Source organism: Channa argus, chromosome 12 (assembly GCF_033026475.1).
Source record: "Channa argus isolate prfri chromosome 12, Channa argus male v1.0, whole genome shotgun sequence".
Taxonomy (NCBI): Eukaryota; Metazoa; Chordata; class Actinopteri; order Anabantiformes; family Channidae; genus Channa; species Channa argus.
The window spans coordinates 11,640,528-11,659,819 of record NC_090208.1 but is presented as its reverse complement, the minus strand read 5'-3'; the positions used below and the strand labels follow the sequence as shown (position 1 = coordinate 11,659,819).

The following is a 19,292-nucleotide window of genomic DNA, read 5'->3' as shown; positions in this document are numbered from 1 at the left end:
ACAACTCTCCCATGAGCCTTTCCCCTTTTCCCAACGCATTATAATGTTTACAAATATAATTTAACACATTTCTTCATGCTGGTGTTATTAAGTCATATTCCTCGGCATACAGGAAGTCAAACGATTTGTCTTTACAACGAAACAGCATGCAGATGTTGGCTGTAACATGTCAGAAAGGAAGGTGCAATGCTGCTTCCACCTCAGTGACCCTGTCTTCAGCTGAGCCAATCTCTGAGAAATAGAGTCTTTCACCTTCAGTCCATTTGGAATTTGGGGGGAGGAGGAGGGGACCAAGCTGACGTTCAAAGTTGCTTGCTGAAGCAGAGTCCCTGTCTAGGCTTTGGCAGCTGGACTGATAGCCAGCCCTGTGGAATGGCAGCTGTTGAAGGGCTTTTAAATTGCACCCAGGTTGATGGGAGGCTGTCAGGAGGCCAATGGACAGAGAATTTCAAAACGGGGAAAATAAAAAAAAATAAATAAAAAAGACAGATCAGGGAGGGAAGGGTGGCAGTGTAGATGGGGTTTGGGCTTGACCCTGACACCAAAGCGTACAAAATAAGAATATTCTGCACGCGTTCTCTCTGAAATACTGAAGAAGGTTCGATTTCAGTAGGCAGCACAGCATCATCGCTCATCATGTTTGATATTCTCAGACGTCCATTACATACATGCAACATTATTTTTCAATCTGTGATCAACTGTTTCAACAGATTCAAAGGAAAATGAGAAACATCAACAGTATTTTCTTCTCCTATTCATAGTGATCTCAAGCAGTCTTTGTGCTCGGTCTTTCCATAATTACAGCAGCTACATTTCCACTGGCTTCTAAATGAAATAATTAGGAACACACAATGGTATATTATATTAATTGACATGGAAATACTGGATTTTGCCATTTTCAGTGCAATGGAGCACTAACATATAATGTGACTCTTTCAGCCTCACTGGCTGTGCAACAGATGGTGTTTTAAGAAGGTCATCATGTCTATTTACCCAGTTGTTCCGCGGGATAGTTTCATTATTTGAGGATATTTAAGACATAATCTAGAACCTGTCAAGCTGTTGTCAAACTGCAGCTCAACAGACACAGTGCTTAGACTCTGGGGAGTGTTTAAGATTGAAATGTACTAAGCGGCAAATAATTGTAATAAACTATCCAGTTGGTGCTGTTGAGTCTGCTGTCTTACATCATATTGTAGAATGACTAGCAGCATTGTCTGCCATCCTAACATGTTTGGGCACCAGTAAAGTGACTGTCCATTTATTTTTAGGAACAGTGCTGTCTCGTGACGGTGTCTGTTTATTAAAAGACTCAAGAATTTTCAGGTGGAATTCATTTTTCTGCATCGCCACATTGTCTCACTGCATTCAGAATAAAAGAAACTGATTTCCCTTCTGCTTGTGTCTATAACCAACTGGCCCTGTGAGGGTCTGATAGCACCTTAGTGCTTATATTCATGACCAATTATTAGCTATAAATCTAAGCAGGGCGGTAGGACCTCTGACAGGTGGCTCAGCTATTGCCTGTTATTCCTGTTCTATATTCCCCACTGGTCAAGAAACCTTTTTAGGGGAGGGATGGATCAGACACAAAGGGGCTACCAATCTCCTGTACCTCTCGTGTTTTGTTCTCTTGTATGCTTCCTTATAGATTATATCTCGGTTTGTTCCTTCTAATGCAAAATATAACTGATGATGAGGACTATTATCTTAAGATGAAGGATTATTTCAAATTAGATATTTTTAAGCGCAGTTATATCGGATTTGCAAGCTGAGTCACACAAGCAACAAGATAACACATAGACCAATATTAACTCCATGGTAATTACAATACTGATTACATACTGTAGTTCAGAATCTAAACGATTTGTCATATCCCAGCAAAGGACTGTGTGCTTTCATTGAAACCAAGCACAGAATGCACCAGCCTTTGCCCAGGACATCTCCGCAATTACACACCCGAGGAATGGCAGTATACTGTACATCAAACTGTAGCCATTTAGTCTCACTAACTCCATGATATAGCTTGCATATAAACTAGAAATAAATTCCCCTTCAGCATTTTGACAGCAGCTACTCAGATACTTAGCCCTCATACTCTGCAGTTATATTCCTCTGCCAGAATCAATTGTGATGGCAACCATTGCCAAGTCTGAATTTTATCTAGTAGCTGAAAAAAATATTATATATATATATATATATATATATATATATATATATATATATATATATATATAAAAAGGGTGGGGAACAGAACAGTTTAGAGATATGCTGTTTATCAGTCACACAACTAATTTTCTTTCCCATCTTTCTCAATTCTCCTTTTGAATGTGAACTTGGTATTAATCTACAAGACCTTGAGCGCCTCATGCACACAAGCTGCAGTGACGTGGCCCCTTTTTTTACAGTCAATCTCTGACCTTTTGAGTGCCGCCCACATTTTAATTAGTACTAAACTAAAAAGCTGCTCAGAGCCGCCCCCTCCTCCAACTCCCAGTACCCCTTTGTTCTCAAACTCCTTTACTGTACCCCACTGAAATCCATGGAAGATATACCACATTCAAGCAGTGATTGAATACCAGTGGTGAAGAGGAGGTTTTTGTAACGCGTTGGAAAATTACAAGGGCTTAAGCGTCAGACACATATGCCTGCCAAATGTAATCAGTGGCTAATAAACGTTCGCCCTTTACCCTATAAAAAGCAATGGCGGAGCTGAATTACTGCTCAGCTCAGGGGCAGCAGATCACTACGCTGTTGTAGCTGTGAATAAAATTATTTCCCAATAACACAACCTACTGTTATCTTCATCCATGCCTCTTGAACTCTTTCCAACAAATGATGTCAACTTGTTTTATGAAGGTATGAATAAACTGTAGTCTAACATGTTGTTGTTGTTGTTGTCCCACAGCTCTTGAACTCCTGGGAAGGTTGCTTGAGTGCTGAAAGGTAAGCTTTTGCAATCCAATCTGATGAGTGACTCAATAATGTAGTCACTGACAAAGGTGGGCATTTCAAGCTGGGTTTCCATCTCTGCTCAGTTTAAGGGCCGCGTTAATGCTGAGGCGTGAGAAGGCCTCTTGCTCTTTTCTCCCCATTGTTTAATTGGCATGCTCTCAGAGACTGGGGTGCCGCTTTAGCATTCACGAATCCTACACAGCCAATAAGGACTATGTGTTCAACCATTTCTGACAGAGATAAGTGGCACGCTTCAACATCTCCGCTGTGCCCATCACCTCTGCAACCCATGACACATTGCATTTTGGAAGAGTTTTAGAGGGCATAAATCCATGAAAAATCCATTAAAGAGATAAGCTTATGTGTGTATTGTATGTTTGGTTATGTTTTTGTCGAGCACATTTTCACCATTTTGACAAAAGGTGCATTGTGAATTATTTGTTTAGGCAAAGGTACACCCTCTTATCGGCCTTAACCGCAGAGTGCTTGCAATAGAGAGGAGTGCCCTCTATTTACAAATTGAGATGTTATCCATTCGCTCTGTTTCACCCAAATGAGTTTCTGGGGCTGGATTTGGTCAATAGTTGTATAATTTATGATGGTCCTAGGTAGCCAATAACAGGAGACTGAGGGCTAGACACATTATATTTAGTGGCTTGGTCAGGGAAAGCCTTTTGGAGTTGAAGCGTTGGTTATAGGAGAGCATATTTAGAGCGCTAATTCATTAGTGTTTAAAACGAGGATTGTTTATCCATGCAAAACATTAACAAAAAGTATACGCTGAATACATATTTACAGTATGCAATGGCGTGGGTTGGTCGAGCTTGGGTGCCAAGCGTTGCGAAATCGCATTGCATTATGCCGACACAGATTTACCACAGTTTTCTTTTCTCTAGTGCAGGAGAGATACGGTGCAACATCACGCAAAATCACTAAAATATCTGTATAATTACGGTTGCTGATGCCAGTAATACCATGGGAAAATTTAATCTGTTTGTCACAAAAATCACAAAGGAGATCTGTTTGGAAAATAGAGTAATTCACACACTTCTCTAAAGCTTTAGTCACACAGTACAGTCGGAGCAGTGACCGTTCTACAACCCTTACAAGACTACAAAGGAACGTCCGACCAGTTTTGCTATTAATAGCCACGGCCCAGCTCAACACATGACTACATTTCATTTTCAAGTACAACTTCACTTAAAAAAAATAAACAGTCTCCACTCCCAACAAGGGTGGGAACTATGGACCTGAGAACCATTCGGTTTAAAGAATTATTGCTGTTTATTGGAAGATTCATTAGCTGATGAGCAAACAATCAATCACAATAATAAGGAAGTTTGAATCATTCCCCCCCCCCTTTTTCCCCCCTGTATTAAATTGTCAATTGTAACAAATTAAGTTTTTGCAACATGATACAACTTGAGTATTTATGTTAAAAAACAGTGAATTATTCCAGTTAAGTCCTATTTATTTTCATTGTAGAAGCTTGGGGAAGATGTTCTTCCAATAAACAAAAAAAAAACAACATGAATTCATCCTTTAGTTGCAGAACGTGCCAAAGCATACACTTCAAAAAAGTTTTCAACTCTTAAGATATACTGTGAGTATTAAAATGACTCTGATACCCTTTTTTAAAAACAAAGTAGGGCGTCTCTATTAACAAAGAATTATTCCGTTATCCTGACACATCCTTATGACTAACATACACTTCACTTATGGGCTAGTTTCAGCAGTAATTGCTGGTGCTTTTCTCCCTTCTCTTGTTTCAGTGGATCATAATAAGAGAACAGTTTGTAGCAGTGGGGGCATAATTAGTGATAGGCCTTGGACATGTCATACTCTGTTAGTCAGGCTCGCTTTAATTCCTTTGTCTCCTCTGTGCTCATAGCATTTACTCAAGCTGCGTGTATGTAAGTGTGTATCTTTAGTCAGGCGTTACTGTGCGTGTACATACTTAATGTATCCAGTATAATGTATCTTTTTTTTTTTTTTACCATGTATATGTGGTTGTTGTTGTTTTTTGTTTTTTTTTCCTGTGTGTATTAAGATACTTTTGTAAGTGCCCCTTTGATTTCCCGTAGACAAAAGAAGACGTAATCATTACATTTGTGCTTTGTCTCGCAAGCTAGAAAGGCTTCAGTATTCAGCTGGCTCGTGAGACTCATTTAGGCTATAATTAGAGGAAACCTTTTTATGTTTCCTATATTCCTTTTAAAGCAGTTCCCTGTAGCAACAAAATGCATAAAAAAGGTTTTGCTTGATGCCAAAAGGTAGACTGGTGATTACTGTCAAAGGACGCTTTTTAGCAACATGATTGTGTGTCTCTCTCTGTGTGTGGCGTTTGCCAAGGTGTTTCTCCACCTAGGCTGTTGATGTGAAGGCCGGATGAAAGGCACTTTGAGGATACAGTGTACAGCTGGCAGAAAAAGCTCTTCCTCCACCACCCACCTCTGCTTTTCTCTGGTTTTGCCTCTTTTTTCCCCTCCCTCCTTCACTTCTCTCCTTTCTACCCGCTCATATTCTCCTGCCACTCTACCTTTGCTATCTTGTCTTGCCTGCCTTTCCTCATCCTCTGTTGTTTTCATATCCAATTTTCTCTATACATCCAACCCACTCTCTCTTCCCCTGCCATCACTGTTTTCATGGCTGTGCTCACATGCAACTGCTTTCTCTCGGGCCTCCGTTCTTTTCTTTTGTTTTTTTTTTTTGCCCTATGTGAAATTACGCAGACAACAATTTTAATCCATGTCCAGTTTGTTAGTCATATTTATTTATTATATTTCTATTAACATTTCTATTACAAAATTAACTGTATGTACTTATACATAGTTTTAGAATTAAATCTCTTTTATGGTGCACATTTCTAAATGTGGAGCGCAGGGTTCAGGTGTGTGCCCAAAGCCATTTTAGGGAATATTCCTTTAGCCACAGCACATGGCACCTCTGCTGACTGCAACACTTGTGCTTCTGTTCTTCCATCACGCTATGTTAACTTTACAAAGACAAAGAAATCCTCAGTCAACCTTGAACGGGAATTAAACTGAGAGAATAGTCCGATTTTTAAAACATAGCTTGATTGGATTACAGCTCAGGTAACCTCCTGAGCAGAATCTATGTGTCACTTTTATCCTACACGACGTAGCCGGGGAAGATGTGAAAAAGAAAACTGTTCTTTCAATTGCACAAGTTAGCTGCCGGATTTACTAAATGAGTACTCTTACATGCTGTGCACTTGCTGCAGGTGTATACTTTGTACATTATATCATCACATCAGCGTGTTTACAGCATGTTTGTGCATATCTCTCAGAATATTTGTTATTGTTCAATATAAACTGAGCCTGCCATGTAATAAAGATTGCATCACGGTTTTGTTGTTATTGCACTAGACCTTTATCCTTTACTCATTATGAAATTGGTAAAGGCATATTCAGACTTCAAACTCAAAAGGATTTCACAAAGCACTGTTGTTCTTGACGATCTTCAGTAGGTCTAATTTTCTATGTATTCAAGGTAAACTAGGGCTGCTTTCAAACTAACAAACATGGCTGACTAAGATAAAGCTCCACACTGCTCTGTTCTTTTCGCCTAAAAAACATGCTTTTGATGGAAGAATTTGACAGTTACAAGGACATTTTAAATTCAATATTTAGTGAATAAATGGCAGGCAAAACATACCTTTTTATGAGGTTACTATGATGTCTAAAAAACCCTTTTCCCTTTTCATTGCTTCCCCAGAAATTTGTGACAAATTATGGTTCATGTTTTGCTCTTTTGTGCTACCTGTCAGCAGGTGTGATTGATTCTTAACACTGAAGCACAGCACAAAACACTTATTCGGAGACCGTGTGGGGGAGGGTTGACAGAACTCTTTAAGCTTGAAAGGTGCAGTGTATGTTTATGTGCAATTGTCTAACTCATATTAGACTCGTCTAAAGGAAAATGAAGTCTGATGTGACAACCTTTTTGCAGCTAGTGCCTAGTCTGTGCTCAAACAGTTGCAAATGCTTCACTGGGCCACTAAGATTAACCAATGCTAAATCAATAATTCATTGTTCTTAAGAGGTGTCTCCACAGACACACACTATATATCTATATACTATATATCATCCGTTCCCACCTTACGTCCCTCTGCTGTGACTGTTCGTACTTATAGCATTATTTGCCCGCTTGTAATTCTCCATCCTCTATTTCAAAAGCTTAGGCAGCTTGTTTGCTATCGATTTTATTTACAAGGCTTCTATATTTTACTCAGAGCAATTGTTTCCAAGTGCAGGCATGAATCAATGCTTCCCTGGAGTCGGTGCAGGGGACTGCATGCAGCTCAATACCTCCAATTTATGTTTTAATTATGATGATCTACTAAGTGTTGGGAGCCTGGCCCTGCTCAGTATCAACTAGCCCAACAATGTGCATTGTATAATATGGAGACTTTTTACTGGCTACAGAGGGGGTCAGTGGTTTTCAACTGCAGCCATCAAATCTAGTCTCAGATACACTGATTTAAAGTGATGATGACCGAAGAGGATTTTCAACCTTTTGCCAACGTGTTGAAAGTTGACATGCATACAATAGGAAGGTTGTTCCTATCCTGAAAACACTGCACTTGTTTTTCATTTTTGGGGGGGAGGGAAGCCAAACAGAAAATAGCAGGTACTTGTTTATTTCATGATTTGCTATCAGTTGCTGTTCAGACCAGAAAAAACAACAAGTGCTTCGCTCTGACAGCCCTGTTTAGCAATGTGGCTCCAGACTAGACGTTATACAGTCCGTGTTTGTCCTGCTCTGTTTCTGTTATGCGCAGCAGTATATCACTTGATCACTTGACATTAGAAATGATTGCTCAACTCAAGGTGCCATATAAGTGCCTTCTGGCATGCCCAGTAGCCGTAAATTTTATTGACTCTTGTAATTAGGACAGATCAATAAAAGCCAGGTTCTTCCACTGCTTTCCAGAACTGTATTAGTCAGTGTGCTTTTCTATGTCTGGCTGGCACTGCAATAACAAAAGTGTTGTGGCATTAAAACAACTATGAAAACCTGACACACTGTGTATGATGTTTGTTACCAACCAACATGTAAAACAGAAAACTCTTACATCATAGAAATTGTGATAAACAGCAAATCTACGTTACAGAAAAGAGACTAATCACTAGACATGTATTCAGCTTTCAGAGAATATTTTTCTCCACAATATGTAGCTGGTGGTCTGTCTTACACCATTTGCAGATGCTCCACCAGTAATACCTATTATAATACGGTGGAAAAACGACCCCATTAGTGTGTTGCTGTCAAGCCTCTTAAGTTGATAGCTGTGTCTTTGCACACTGCGGGAAGAATTCCTTTCTGTCAAACAACAGCTGGTGAAGGCAACATGATGTGGAGGCCATGGATGAGTGAGCCATCAAACCTCCGTCTATGACAGTATTTTGGCAAGCCACATTCCATAAGAGTCTGCCTCACTCTGCTCTGTTTGTATGGCGCATGAATCAATGATAATTGTACTCTGTTCTCACTTGAGTGGCAGAAGTACCCCCCCATGAGGCAACAATAAAAAAAAGGGGGAAGTTTGGTGGGGACAGATTAACGAATATACAGAAATTAGCGTGAATGAAATGAATCACAGTTCCCCTGGGATTATGACTCATTAGCTAGAAAATGTTCCTCACAGAATGCCAATGAAACTAAGATAAATTATGAACAGCAATGAGTTGCAAGGTTATGCTTAGGCATGACACAGGTCTGTCTGGGGTTGATTTGGGTTCAAAGGAAAAACCGTGCAGCACAGTTATTCTACAAGCTGCTCCATAGCTGTAGCTGACCAGGGAGGGCTATAGAGGGTGAAGGAAAAATTACCTTTAGTGACCGCTGAAGTGTTATGCTTGTGTGCTCCGTGTTATATTTCACCCAGGCTGTGAGGCATGTTCTATGCATAGTATAGATTTGAACAACCATATCAAGGACTGACACTAATCCAAACCAAGCTCCCATTCCTCGTTCCCTTGTCCCTTCTGAAAAGCCCAGTGATTAGAAGTAGACTCAAAGTGACTAAACACCCCTCCTCAACCTCACGCTACCTTATTCTTGACGGAACCTTCTTGAATCCCCAAAGCCTCGTCTAGTTTATCAGCATCAGGGGATCAGGCAATCTCTGCCCACCCCACTTCAAACAGGGAGCCCAATGTGTTCAGCGGCCTTCGGTGTAATCTCTTTGGCTGTCGACAGATCCAGTGAGGGTTCGGCTCTGATAACAGGATCGCTCAGGTGGAGACAGGGAAGGGAAAGGGCTAAAGAAAAGGGACAGAAGCTGCAAAGAGACAAATGTGGGCAAGTGCAAGGTGTGTTCTAGTGGTGCTGTGTAGCTTCAAATGACAAGGAGGAGGATATGTGGGCAGCTTATGCAAAGCCACAGGACATAGCCACAGGATTATACCTGCGTGTAAGAGCAGGTATAATCAGGAAAGACACTGCTGGAAAGACACACGAGACAACAATTCCAATAATATATATTTTTTTGTGTGTAGTCATTAGCATGTGCTTCACGTTTATTGGATACAGCTTTTTCCACTTTTGTATATTTTAAATCATTCTAAATTCAGACAAAGCTTTTTTTTTTTTTTTTTTTTGACATTGACGACTGAGCTGCATGAGCAACAGTCCTTGGTGCCAAATGTAATAAAAGCTTCTGCTGAAAGAAATACAATTATGTCCTGACTATTACAGTGGGAATAATAGAAAATCCAATATTTGGTTACAAACTGAGTCCTATTTGACATGGCTGGATGGCTGACAGAGCAGCGAGGCAACCTAACAAGGCTACTTTGGCCTGTCATGCCCAGTGTGTGGCTCTTGGTGCATCCACTCGCACTCTGACCTGGCATCTTATTAAAAACTGCTCTCACCCAGAGGAAAAAAAAAAAAGCAGCAGTGGACATAAATAGTGGAAAGAATGAAAAGGTGAAAGGTCATGCAGAGCTGAGGAGCTACAGTATCAATTTTACGCTTGGGCATCCATCGAGCAACAAACACATGAGCCATTACTTACACCCTATCACACATGCTAGCATATACAATACCCAAAGTTTTACAAACATATTTCATATGCATACAGACTGCTCTTTTCCATTTTTTTTCCCTGACTCTCTCTGACACACACACGCTGAGAAGCAGCATGGTAGGCAGTGACACAAAGCTAATGCCTTGTCACACAGGCTGTCAGCAGATTAGCCAGTGGATTACACCCCAGCCATTAGATGTGCACTGAGCGAAAGGCCACAAACATGGCAGAGAGAGGGAGAAGAGGAGATGAGAGAGTGAGACAGAGTGTGAGACTGGCAGTGATAGACCATATTGTGGCATGTAGGAACACAACTAATGGCGGAGATATTAAAGCAGAAAGGATGAAAAAAGAAGAAAAGTAAAGGCTAGTTAAGTAGATAAAAGAAAGAAGCCAAAGTGACACAAAGGAGAAGTTGAAGGGGAATTTTTAAAGCTAAGAAAATGGATTGGGTCAAGAGAATTTCCTGCTCCAGCAGTAGTAACTAAGGAAAAGAGAGAGACACAACATTTTAGGGGAAAGGCAGGAGAGTATCCAGCAGCATGCGAGGGAGTAAGGAAGAGGAGGAGAAGTTGTGTAGTGTGCAGGTGGGGGAAAAAAAAAAAAAAAACGATGGGAGGAGTGAAGGGGATGAGAGACATGAGAGGCGAGGAAAAAAAGGGAAAACGGATGCTTTGAAAACAGGATGACAAGGGAAGAGAAGTTATGGGAGGAGTGGAGAAAGATGAATAAGTGCCGGAGAGGAGAGATGGGATGCGAGGGGTGGAAAACACTCTGCAGTACTTTAATGTACAGTAAAGTATGGCAGAGAAAACATGAAGATGTACACAGAGAAAGGAGTTGGGATATGCATAGTTGCAGTTAGAACATCTGGAAACATTAGGCTGCCATTATTATTATTATTGGTATCAGTGTGTTTTGTTCAATCTCAAGGTGCCCCGAACGTTTCTTAATTTCTTAATCACAATTCTCAATCCTGCCACTAACTTCTTTCTCTTTCTCCATTTTTTCCACGACAAGAATTCGAAAATGAGCACTGGGTGCATTCCATTTAGCTTCGTTTTTAGGGTTTGGGATTTTTCATGCTGGCTCACTACAGGGACACTAGTGAATGAAGCTATGCTTGATGTTACTGACACCCATCCAAACAATGACGAGTCCTATGTTTGCTGTGTAAAAGGCCTATTTTATGCTTTGATGGTCAATCCATGGCATTTTGTCTCTATTTGATTAGTTTTTCTGACCTTGCAAAAAAATAAATAAATGTTACAGCCAAAATGTACAGTCGAGTGTAGGATGCAGAAATTTTAATTTATGTATTTATGCTTTATGTCAGCTGCCGCAATTGATTTGTCAGGTCTGGGGTGGCACTTGCAACTTAACATTCATAAACTTTGAAAACGGTAATTGTTAACTTTGCAAATAATTAGCACAGTTTTAGTTGCCACTAATTTCTGAAGAACTTTCAGTTTATCATCTCAACACCCTCAGTCCAAAGGTAACAGGAAAACTTTATCAGCTGATTAAGGTCATATAATATAACTGAAAGCAAATTGGATCCTTTGGTGATTGTGTTGCAATGGTTTTGAAAATGAAAATTTCTAACTCATATACTTGTATAGGATTTTCCATTCTTTTGTAAAGCTTTAACTAGTACTTTAATGGAACAGAACTGAGACACATTTCCTAGAGAAACTCGGTAGTGTAGCGCTTTTGTCAGACGCAAACTTGCTGCTTTATTTTAGACATCAGATGGAAGTATTGACGGCAGCAGCGTCAGACATTTTTTCAAGCACTTGCCAGTTTAACTTTTACCACAGCACACCTATACCAGCCTATACCAGCCTATATCACCATCAGCTGCATATTAAGAAGTCTACTCGCTGAATAGCAAGGCGACAGCTTTATTTTCTTTCTATTTGTTTCCTGTTTTCAACAAGTCTGTGTTTCCGAGTGGAAGGGTGTCAGGCCTTCTCAGTTGGTGTTTTATTTCACAATATTCAACTTCGCTGCAGCTACCACCATCACCACCTACAGCCCCCACCAGAAAACCACTTTGCACTTGTAATGGCACATAATTGTCTGCTGGATTTGCCTTTTAGGGGCTTTATTTCGAGATGGTATTTGTAAAAGAATGAAAGGGAAGACATCACGTTAACAGAGGCTAATTCTGATATCCATTCAGTCTGGGAATAGTGTTCGGAAAAGATACGAGAAGCATGTCATTCTGTGTGAATACAGAACACAGTGTTTAAAATACACGTACAGTTTAAGCCGTGAGTATGTAGCAGTAAAAGCGCTGAATACTGTGGGTGTAAGGGTTTATACAGTACAGTAGGTGTCTGTGTTTGCATGCATGTGAGCCTTACACATGTGCATGAACGCTTGCACGAGTATAATGTATGTGCATTTGTTTGACAGGGCTGAAATGTCATTCAGGACACTTTAGTTGGTTGAATGAGTTGAATGTGTCCTGTGGAATAAGCTGTCAGAAGTCCTAGAGGGAGACTGGGGGTAGTCTAGATGTGTGAAAGCCCACAGGACATTTGCACAGTTTATTATGATGAACCACTGCGCATAACCATCCTCCATATAAATCTATACACATACACACGCACGCACACACACAGTGTATTGTATGTGTTGTTGAGATACGTCTACCTTCCATTTTCTGCTACGTCATTTTGGACTTCAGGGGGACATGTACTCCACTAAATTTACCAGATAACGGGGGTTTTAACTACTTACATTTCATAATCAGGTTAATAACACAAAAAACAGTATAGAAAATTGTGTGAAAGCCATAAGCTACCCAGCACATTAAGTTATTCAAATTGGACTTATTAGATTCAAAATGTTATGGAAACAGTGTGCAAATAAGCTCCATTGTTACCAGCTGCAATTATGAAATGATGAAATATATTAATGCATCAGCTATTCTTATCCAGTAGAGAATGTAAAGTTAATACAGTGTGATGTAACTTTACTTGATGTAAAAATGAATCCGTCCACATGTACTTTTGCTTGTGGTATTTCAAGTTTTTTTGAGCTAAGACATTTACTTAAGTAGCGTACTAAACGCAGGTGTTTAAGTTTTAACAGTGTATTTCAGTACATCATCTCTGTACTGTGATTCACATGTGCACACAGAGCATGTGATAGAGCAGCAGTTCGCTACCTATAAAAAAAAAAAAAAAATCACCAGGATATCCATAGCCATCTCATTTGGGAGCCATTCCACCTTTTAAACCCGCTCCCACTTAAAGCGAGCCCAGATGTAAGTCAAGGGGCTGCTTTGGATTAGCCAGAGAGGAAAAAACTAATTTCCTTTGCCATTTTATGAGCATTTAATTTGGAACAATTAAGATATTACGGTGCTGTGGATTCACTGCAGAGAGTGACAGCTGGGAGCAATCCCATAAACCCCTGAGCCAGTGAATGAGGCACCTTGCTACTCTCTTTTTCTCCACTCTCCTTCATCTCCTCTGTTATTTCATTGAAGCATTTAGCCCAAGGCTCTGCTGAGGTGAATGTGCTACCTCTACCTCAGCTGAGAACTTGCCGCTACCGCCAATTACTTCAGCAGCTCTTAAATGCGCCAGTTGGCTGATGATAGAATGGTCTAATTTCCCAAGACTAAAGGGAGGAAGTGAGCATAGAGGATGTTTACCTTCTGGGTAGCTTTTTCCATCACACCTTTTATTGCATTATTGGATTTACAGCACGGGTTGCATGACTCATCTTTGGAGGAATAAATGAGAAAGATGCAAACTACAGGGGGCAGCAAATGGCAAGCTGAGATGGTAGTGTGGTTAACATCATGAAACGGTGCTTTTCACAGACTGGAGCATTTGTTTGATGTCAAGAAGGTTGTGTTTGTGGGTGCTGATGGCACACTTATTGATCAACTCCATGTGTCTTATCTGTCCTACACTTGGAAGAATTTTGTCACCACCTGACTTTGAATTCAAGTTAGCTTTGTCAGCACTCACCCATCAATTCACCCACCTTCCAGACTGGCATAGAAGGGCATCAGAGGTGTGAAATTGATGAAAGTGCGCTTGTGAAAATGTCAGTGGGGCATCACTGGCCAGAGAGAGAGAGAGAGAGAGAGTAAATTTAGGAGGGGTGGGTTAGGACTGGCAAAATCTCCTTTTCATGAACACTGAACTGTAAAATGGAGGACCCAGTGCAAACAATAGCCGTGATCAATCGCCTATGGTGAGAGGCTTCTCGTAAATGCCCGATGGCAGCCCACACACTGAAAGAGAGAGGAAAAGAGAGGGAGTGACAGAAAGAGACACGAGCAGATATGAGGAATGTGTCACTATTACTCTTGGGGAAGGAAAGTCAGAGAGGTAGAAAGCACAAAGAGTGGATCCAGAGAGTAGGGAAGTGAGGAGGCAAATAAATGAACAACTGGGATAGAGAATAAAAGGCTTTTAGAGAAGGGAAGCCTAAATAAATGAAGAGACAATGGAGGGGAGTGGAGGGAGGCGGGAAAGTGCAGCAAACAGAAAAACACAGGTATGATTCTCTTCAACCCCTATTTGAATGGAGGCAAGAAGGAAACATTATAGAGAACAGAGAGAGGACGTCCTTTACTCTGTCCATCCTGTTGGGTGGAGCAGAAGTGGAGTTAACAACTTTTTGACAATGAGTGTGCAAGAGTGATTCCTTACCAAAGCCCATAGCCACTAAAACATGGAAAGAAGTTTTACAAAGTTGTCCATAAATTAACTTGAATGTCCTTGATTGTCTTTATCTGTATATCAATATAGTGTCAGAAAAATGAGAAAATGCCAGTTTTACGGAGCCTAAGGTGATGTCTTAAAATTACTTCTCTTGTCTAACAGTCCTAAAGGAATTTCATTGCTAGATTAGAATATTTTTACACATAAAGCTCAGAGCACAAGTTCACTGTTTTGAGATGTTTTGAAATTGCATGGAAAAAGCACATAATGCGGCTGAAAAGCAGAACGACTAATGCATCTAATAGTATCCATGGTGATGGATGTTTCTCGTTTATGGAGGAGAGTAGCAAGTGTTTCTTGCGGTTTACCTGCTTATGGGTACTATGCATCGTGCCAGTGGTGTGGATCGTTTTGGGGTGGGGGCGGCTGATGAGCTTCATCAAAGTCTCTGTCTCACTTCTACATTCATTTTCACGAAGGTAGTATCAGTGCGTAGCTTTTGAGCTAATCAATACACCTTTGCAGTGGTTTACTGGACAGATGTCTCGGGCGAACTTCCACAAAGTGAAACTTAGCCCGAGAGTCAGCCAGGGGTTGACTCAATCGGTCTAAACCTCCCTCCCATGCTGCCTTTATCTCTCTCTGAGTCTCTCTGCGCAGGCGGATGCACACCATGGCTGCTCACACCAGTTGATCTCTTAATGGACCTAATTGCTTTTCAGCTCATTGCACTCCATGCCAACGCTAAACTAAATCAAACTCAGGTCCCCTCCACAAGCCTCATCGCAGATCCGATTCCGCTTGACATCATAATAAGGTGATATTGACGACTCATGACTCAGCGGTCCCAGAACAGACGAGTAAGCGCAAGTTTTTGACTCCAAGTGTGTGACCAACAATATTTTATCCATTGCTGCACACTGAAATCTGGGCAAAGTGTGGTTTACACAAGGAATAGATGCTGCCTTCCTACAGCACAATTAGAATTAACCCCTCCTTCCTTGGCCTAACTGTGTAGCCTTTACTTGATTGAGTAGACTTGTCACAATTAATTAAAAAAGTATAGTAAGCCTGTAAGTTAGGAAGGAACACTACACTAGACCAAACTAAACACATAGACAACTTCCTCAAAAAAAGACTATGTGCAGCCAGCCCTGTAGATGTTGTGACAGTCAGCTGCACCGAATACAGTTAATGTCTAATGTTAAAATGTTGGCAAGCACAGCACGGCCACTAAAAGCTAATGTATTACTACAATGCTCAGTCCAATGTTCGGTGTGCAGGTCCAAAACTCCAATGTGAAATTATTTTCTCAGTCAGCTTTTTATTTTGAGTAATAGGGTCCACCATGATGCACAACATTTCCTGCCAAAATTATAGGAGCTTTGTACAGAAGAGTGTAAGGGCCACTACAAAAACTGTATTTGATTTCTGACTTATGAATTTGAAAGCACAATTAAGACTTTGTATTCTCAGGAGTAAGTTTTAAGCTCTGACCTTAAACTCAGAATCAGCTTTCTCAGAGAATATGAGAAGAATCAGAAACCTCAGTTTAAAGTCAAACTTCAGAAAAAAAAAAAAAAATCTGAATTCAAAGATTTTTTAAATAATGGTTCTAATTCACTTCTTTGCCATATTACAAAGAATTCCGATGTACCGTAATGGACTGCATTTATGTGCAAAGCCACAACAACTTAATTTGATGACAGTTGTGTGCTTGTTTGCTCACGTTGCAAACACTGAATTAAAGCTGATGGCACCACACCCATGTTTTTCCAAGCACACTAGCTGACATTTAAAAGTCTTCAAATATAATAACCACAGTTGTCTACCCTCAAGTTTGTTTTTAATTGTTGCTTACACAGTCATTTTAGGCAGAGGTGAATCTCCAGGGTAATGATGTGGAAACATGAATAGAAGTAATTTAATAATGTGGCTTCAGTGAAACTTCAGAGTGTCTTGGCCTAGGGGACGCGTTATTAGACTGTCAATGTTTCATGTAGGTGGCTAAGTGAATTTATATAGATGTTATCACCGTTGTGTAAGGCTTCATACACAGCTGCTTGGCATGTGACCAATATGTTAACCGCTTCTTCCCAATTATGTACATAATTATGGCAATCAATCTCACTCTCAAACTTTACCGTCATTTCAACCACATCGTAAAATTTTGTGTTTTGTCTGCGATGAACTCAGCAACTATTATGTCTTCCAGTTCCCACTAAATGCTAATTGCTCATGAAAGCACAACTGTATGCTTAACTATCCATCATGTCTGACAGATTCTGAGAAGGAGAGAAGTTGCTCTTAGCCCCACTCCCCAGCCTTTTCTCCCCCTCTTGACTGCTTGGGCAGCGGCCATAAACAAGTCAATCTCCAGCCGTCTCAACGCATTGGATTAGATTTATCCGCTTAAGATAGATTGTTATCCCAAAGAGCGTGAGTCTCGCTTGATGGGGAAATTAATTTTACAATGACTGGTTTACTTGATCAGGGTTGTGGGGGAGGTGGTGGGGACTATAAATGTATCAAGTGTGGGGTGTGAGGAGCTGAAAACAACAGTCCTTGTTTTTGATTCAGACAAGTTATCTCTCTTCTCTGCAGTATTATACATGGTGTTGTCTCTATGTCGCACAATTTAGACTGATGACTTTACTGACACTCATTTGTAAAGAAACAGCAACTTGCCAAGGTTGGAAAGTCCTGCACCTCACGTTATAGAAGACTGAATGAGAGATATGTTCTATTTTCACAATCTGCCGATCTGAAATTTGATCTAAAATGGACAATGTTGTATGCAGGATTATGAGTAGGGCACATTATCCTAAGCCACTCCCCTGAACTGAAATTTCATCCATGTGAACAGAAAGAAAAATCATTCATAAGTTGTTGTCAGTCCACCTAAATCTAAAGTGTTAAACTGATATGGCAGCTATTGGATTGACTTTGAATGGAAGTGGCCACAGCCTATTGAGGAATAAAATCCAGCCTGAGCCCAGGCCTTGGTGTAAATTTATCTGACAAGCATTACTTAGAATCCTTTTTTAGCAGAATGAGAGCGAACCGCTATTCTCGCAGCTTAAAGAATACAACGATTGATTTCCTACCTGCGTTGCCCTTCGGTTTCTGAATCAGTTAAACATTTTAAATTTAACAAACACAACCAGGAAGTATGACTTTAAGAAGCCGTTTTATACCCACAGAGATAAACACTGAAAAGTGTAAAAAGAAATGCTACCAAATCTATAAACCGGGTTGCTTTGCAAGTAGTCCACAAAGCCACCGCTAATAGCGTCTCTGAGAGGAATGGGATTTTTTTAAGTACAAAAGGACAAAAAACTATTACACCATGACACAAGGCAGCGTCTCAAGCCCTGGGCTATTACAGCATTGTAAAGCATTATTTCTAGACTAAGCTCATGCTAGCATCTCTGTGAGACTATACTTGGGGACAGTGGCACCATTTGGAAATCACCAAAGTCATCGGATTCTTCTTTTGCATGGATATCTGTTCAAAGGTTCTGTGTAAATCCACACAGCATAAATGTGTATATTTTACAGTCGCTTACTGTAACTGTGGTTTAGAGTATGTTACTGTAATTTACATTTTTAATATTGTAGCTATACAGAACAGTATTGTGTATCTGCTCTAAAATGGTAATCAGTCTGCACTTGTGTTTATTTCACCCAGTTACACATGCACCATTGAGTACCTGCAACGCAAAGCTAATCTGACCCAGAATAAACCCAGAGTTAAAGCAAAATCAAATCCTGGCATGGGCTGCCCATGTGACTCTATACAACCGTACTACAGTAGCCTTACTGCCGGTGTGTTAACAGTTAATTACAAAACAACAAGATGATTTATGGTTAGTTATAAAAATTACAGCAAGGCATAACGGTGTGGTCAATATATTTCAGTCCAGTTTTGATACTTAGATTTAAATATTCATGTTCAAAGTGAATTTTAAATGCTTAGACATACTAACTCTAAAAAACGTCATCATTGTTTATGGTGATAATAGAATTCTTTGGCAGCCTATGTGGCAGCCCACTGACTTTATTCAGTGTTAAAAAAATTTCTAAATAAATGAGAATGTTGAGTGCTACTTAGTTCTGTAAAGATTTTCTGTATGTTGGCAGGTACACAGAAAGACACATACAGTACATCAAACACTCAACCCAAAAAAATGCATATTGATATTGTATAACCTTTAGTTCCCTTAGCGGCATTTGCATTGTATTTACATAATAAATGCCAACCGGTGCTACACTTTGCGTGACCCCCACATATGTATGAATGTAAACATGTCCAAGCCACTTTATCAAACACGGTTGGCTCACATAATAGTATTGCACTGTCATAGTCGCACAGCAAAGGAAACATTTGTCAAGTTAGGCTTTTTGAAATGGCTCTTCTACTGCCGAGTTTATTAATAAACAGGCATGCAGCAAGTGGCTATGCTATATCTCAACCCAACACTCAGGTGTTCTCTGTCTCTGATCTTTCATATTGTTGGTTTATAGACCACTGTGTCCTGTTAGGCGACAAAGTTCAGCCATGATAGGCCAGCCAGGCAGGCTCT

The 19,292-nt window shown here is 40.3% G+C and overlaps 1 protein-coding gene across 28 annotated transcripts in view; it reads left to right on the top strand.

Annotated features, from left to right (window-relative positions):
- Positions 1-19,292, top strand: part of LOC137137115 (receptor-type tyrosine-protein phosphatase delta-like) — a 337,728-nt gene that overhangs the window by 193,138 nt on the left and 125,298 nt on the right. For all 28 annotated transcript variants that reach the window (XM_067523019.1, XM_067523010.1, XM_067523008.1 and 25 more), the window contains exon 9: positions 2,909-2,946. The gene's annotated coding sequence lies outside the window, so the exon portion shown is untranslated. The remainder of the gene's footprint in view (positions 1-2,908; positions 2,947-19,292) is intronic.